Source organism: Mandrillus leucophaeus, unplaced genomic scaffold (genome assembly GCF_000951045.1).
Source record: "Mandrillus leucophaeus isolate KB7577 unplaced genomic scaffold, Mleu.le_1.0 Scaffold245, whole genome shotgun sequence".
NCBI classification, from domain to species: Eukaryota; Metazoa; Chordata; class Mammalia; order Primates; family Cercopithecidae; genus Mandrillus; species Mandrillus leucophaeus.
In genome coordinates this window covers 924,119-929,278 of record NW_012102532.1, presented here as the reverse complement: position 1 = coordinate 929,278, position 5,160 = coordinate 924,119, and the positions used below count along the sequence as shown (strand labels likewise).

At 51.1% G+C, this 5,160-nt stretch overlaps 1 protein-coding gene across 1 annotated transcript in view; it reads left to right on the top strand.

The window, feature by feature from the left end:
* The window catches only part of MLF2 (myeloid leukemia factor 2), a 38,106-nt gene that overhangs the window by 7,664 nt on the left and 25,282 nt on the right, over window positions 1-5,160 (top strand). Inside the window, exon 10 of the mRNA XM_011982982.1 lies at window positions 1,289-1,291. The gene's annotated coding sequence lies outside the window, so the exon portion shown is untranslated. The remainder of the gene's footprint in view (window positions 1-1,288; window positions 1,292-5,160) is intronic.

Below are 5,160 nucleotides of genomic sequence, written 5' to 3'. Positions count from 1 at the left end.
TTGTGCCTGGCTTCATAGCTCTCATCTTTAAGTGTAATCTTGCCCTGTGCAGATAAGCAAACGACTGTTTCCTCTGAGAAGGGAGTTTTCTTCACTCGCCTGAGAAGGCAGCAAGGTAACCTGGAATTGAAGGAGCCTCAGTCCTTAGCTCTGCCACTAACAGCCTTGTGGTCTTGGGCAGGTCATTCACCTCCCTGGACCTGAGTTATGTGGGTCCCTTCTAGCCACAAAATATCAGGCCCAGCCTCTCAACCCCGATTTCAGTTCCAGTGCCTGCATGTGCAGGTGTAGTCCTGAATGTGACTGGAGCAGGGTAAGGCTGCCCTGACCTCAGTCCAGGTGAGTCAGTCCAGTGTTTTCAGGGATTCCCCTGTTCAGGTCCCAGCCTTTAGGCATGTGAACTGATTTGTACCCCTGCTCCCTGCTGTAGGGTTTGGACCACCCTTCACCCCAGCCCTTACTCCTAGGGCCTGTGACTAGTTCTCAGCAGGGATATGTTGTGGGAAATGAGGTGTGTGTTAGCATCAGTAGAGTGAGATGTTCAAGAACCAGCCCCCAGTGGGGCGCGGTGGCTCATGCCTGTAATCCCAGCACTTTGGGAGGCCGAGGTGGGCGGATCACGAGGTCAGCATATCGAGACCATCCTGGCTAACACGGTGAAACCCCGTTTCCACTAAAAATACAAAAAATTAGCCAGGCATGGTGGTGGGCTCCTGTAGTCCCAGCTACTTGGGAGGCTGAGGCAGGAGAATGGCGTGAACCCGGGAGGCGGAGCTTGCAGTGAGCCAAGATCGTGCCACTGCACTCCAGCCTGGGCGAAAGAGCAAGACTCCATCTCAAAAAAAAAAAAGAACCAGCCCCCTAGCACATCCTGACCTGTCTGCCACTGGGGTAAGGGCCACGGGACAGGAAGAGGAAAGGAACTTTTCCGAGGGACACAGATATTCTAGTTCCGGTCAGCTCTCCATCTGGGCCCAGCCTCACACAGCGGCCACCCCTCAGCCACCGGCCCAGCGAATATCCAGAGGACATGGGCAAATGACTCAGGTTATTTTCTCCACCCCAGAACATTACAGGTTGGAAGAGGCTGACACTAGGTGTGTGACTAAGCAGAATAACACAGAGGAGGGAAACAGGCTGCAGACGCACAAGCAAGACCTGGCTCCACCACTCAGCCACACTGTGGGAAAGACTCTCCCTCTCTCGTAACGTCAGTTCCCCACTTTGTAAAATGGACCTTTCTAGGCACTGGTGACTGTGGATTCATACCTCAGAACTGAGACCTGAGTGAGTGCAGAGAGCGTCTGACACGTACATGGGATACAAATGACTGTTCCACGCTAGTATGTATCCCTGGTCACTCTCTCCCTGTCTTGCTCCTTCAGGGTTCTCTGGTGGTCCCTCATCCCCCACTCCATCCTCAGGACCCCTAAAATACTTCCAGACACAACCTGGATCTCATCCAGGGCTGGCCTTGAACAGCCCCCAGCCGTTCACCCTCCCAGCTCCTGGCTATCATCTCTCACTCCCTCCAGACCTCAAAGCCGAAACAAATGTCTGAGGCCACTCTCCCCCTGCCCTGTTTGTGGTTTGGGGTTTTTTCCCCTTTCTATTGTAATGGCCTCAGGCCCTAGTAATAATACCCTTTTTCCTCCACCCCCTACCCCATGTCCAAGTTATCTAAACAGGTGACCCAGAGAACCAGGAACTGGCCCACAGGACCCAGAAGCCTGGTCTTGCCACCTGCATATTCCAAGTCCATTTAACTCACATACCTTCCTGCCTTTATGTTCCCAATCCTGGGACTGTCATTCCAGGGGCTGAGGGAACAGCAGGGCTCAAAGATGCCTTCTCGCAGCCCATTCCAGTTGGGCTAGGGGCAAGAAGAAAGCGGTCTCAACCTCTGTCGCTCGTAGACATCACTGGAGTCTTAGGAGAGGCAGGAGACAGGTAGTGCTGCACCAGGACGGGGAGATAAAGATGGGACGGTGAGGCATGGGAGGCACTGGGAGGCGAAAGAAATCACTGAGGAGCTGGGGCATGGGGAGACGTTGGTCGCTGGCTCTCATAAGGAGCCTCTGACCAGCCTCATCCCTCGGGAGAGCCTGTGTTGGGGGCACAGAGCTGACATAGCCTGAGGGAGAGGGGCCTGGGACGCTGAAGCCTGACAGAGCTACTACAGAGGGGGCCCTGAAACCCCCCAGTGTAGAGCAGTGTAGAGTGTGCTGATGACTCTTAGCCCTCTTAGCCTCCATGTCTGCTTTTTTTGAGACGGAGTCTCCCTCTGTGCCCAGGCTGGAGGGCAGTGGCGCGATCTCGGCTCACTGCAAGCTCCGCCTCCCAGGTTCACGCCATTCTCCTGCCTCAACCTCCCGAGTAGCTTTGACTACAGGCGCCCGCCACCACGCCCTGCTTTTTTTTTTTTTTTTTTTTTGTATTTTTAGCAGAGACAGGGTTTCACCGTGTTAGCCAGGATGGTCTCAATCTCCTGACCTCGTGATCCGCCCGCCTCGGCCTCCCAAAGTGCTGGGATTACAGGCATGAGCCACCGCGCCCACCCTTTTTTTTGTTTGTTTTGTTTTGTTTTGTTTTTAACGGAGTCTCGCTCTGTCACCCAGGCTGGAGTGCAATAGCACTCTCGGCTCACTGCAACCTCTGCCTCCCAGGTTCAAGCGATTCTCCTGCCTCAGCCTCCAGGTAGCTGGGATTACAGGCATCTGCCATTACGGTCGGCTAATTTTTTAATTTTTAGTGGAGAGGGAGTTTCACCATGTTGGTCAGGCTGGTCTTGAACTCTTGACCTCAGGTGATCTGCCTGCCTGTGCCTCCCAAAGTGCTGGGACTACAGGCGTGAGCCACTGCACCTGGCCCATGTCTGCTCTTAAACGGTAGCTCTTGGGGGACCAGGAGAAGCAGAAAGTGCTTCCCTGCCTGGGCTCAGGGCCCTCTGGACTGTCCCTGAGATGAGGCAAACTGGGTTAGCATTCAGCCTTTCTCTGCCCCTTGAGATTCTCTTCTTCCTCCCTAAAGCCCTTATCTTTTGGGTGGGAATAGGGTGCTGCTCCTGGTTTATCCCGGCATCACCCCCTCCTTTTCATCCGTCACCTGCCACCTGGAGAGTTTGCCATTTCTGGAACATCATCTTGAAGATGTCAGTGTTCTCTGGCCAGGAGGCCAACCAAGCATCTGAGGGGTCTGAGACATTTGGGCCCATGAAGCTGGAGGATGGGAGAGAGGGGGAACTTGAAAGAGCTGTCCAGGTGGGACTGAGTCTCTAAAGAGCAGAAATACCGGCTGGGCGCGGTGGCTCACGCCTATAATCCCAGCACTTTGGGAGGCTGAGGCAGGCAGATCATGAGGTCAGGAGATCAAGAACATCCTGGCTAATATGGTGAAACCCCGTCTCTACTAAAAATACCAAAAAAAAAAAAGTAGCCGGGCATGGTGGCGGGCGCCTGTAGTCCCAGCTACTCAGGAGGCTGAGGCAGAAGAATGGCGTGAACCAGGGAGGCGGAGTTTGCAGTAAGCGGAGATCGCACCACTGCACTCCAGCCTGGGCAATAGAGGGAGACTCCCTCTCAAAAAAAAAAAAAAAGAAAGAAAGAAAGAAAGAAAAAGAGCAGAAATATCTTGGGAAAAGCCAAGATGACACTGAGGTGGTGTATTAGTCCGTTTTCACACTGTTGATAAAGACATACCCGAGACTGAGTAAATTATAAAGAAAAAAGAGGTTTAATGGAATCACAGCATGGCTGGGGAGGCCTCACAATCATGTTGGAAGGCAAAAGGCACATCTTACACGGCAGCAGGCAAAAGAGAGAATGAGAACAAAGCAAAAGGGGTTTCCCCTTATAAAGCCATCAGATCTTGTGAGATTTATTCACTACCACCAGAACAGTATGGGAGAAACCACCCCTATGATTAATTATCTCCCACCAGGTCCCTCCCACAATATGTGGGAATTATAGGAGCTACATTTCAAGATGAGATTTGGGTGGGGACACAGCCAAACTATATCAGATGAGAAATGCTTTGGTGAAAGTAAACAAAGTTGTGTTCCTAGAACACCACTGGTGACTCCAGATAAAGATGTTTTGTATTTGAGGTGGGGGAATTCACAATTCACAAGGAATATGGCAGGGAAGGACAGAAGCCAATTCCCAACATAGATGAATCTTAATTTCAGACAGCCCAAATATAATATAAATGACAATTTCGACTTAAAAGAGACTTTAGATATCGTCTGCTCTGGAAATTCCCAAATATGGCAGTAGGTCTGCTTTCAGACACACTAAAGCAGAATGTAAGGGTTGGAGGTGATTTGGATGCCCCTTAGCAGTAATTCCAGATATCATCAAAACCACCGTTTCCATTTTCTTCTGAAGAAACGGAGAAGTGACTTGTTCAGCATCATACAGCTATCTGATTGCAGCACAGCGAGAGCCAGGACTCAAAACCTAGATTGACAGAAATGATACTAATATGTATGGAATGATTCACCGTAGAAGTCCTTTAAATAGAACGTTTCCTGCAGGGCATGGCAGCTCATGCCTGGAATCCTAAACACTTTGGGAAGCCGAGGTGGGAGGACTGCTTGAGCCCAGGAGTTCGAGACTAGCCTGGGCAACATGGCAAAATCCCATATCTACAAAAACAAAAACAAAGCTGGGCGTGGTGGCTCACACCTGTAATCGCAGCATTTTGGGAGGCTGAGGCAGGTGGATCACCTGAGGTCAGCAGTTCAAGACCAGCCTGGCCAATATGGTGAAAGCCTATCTCTACTAAAAATACAAAAAATTAACTGGGTGTGGTGGCATGCACCTGTAGTCCCAGCTACTCAGGAGGCTGAGGCAGAAGAATCGCTTGAACCCAGGAGGTGGAGATTGCAGTGAGCCGAGATCATGCCACTGCACTCCAGCCTGGGCGACAGAGTGAGATTCCTTCTCAAAAACAAAAATAAAAAATTAGCTGGGCATGGTGGTGCGTGCCTGTAGCCCAACTACTTGGGAGGCTGAGGTGGGAGGATCACCTGAGCCAGGGTGGCAGAGGTTACTTCAACCCAGGCAACATAGCAAGACCTTATCTCCAAAAAAAGAAAGTTTTTTTGTACAAATTTTTACATAAAAAATTACCCAGCCAGGCAAGGTTGCTCACACCTGT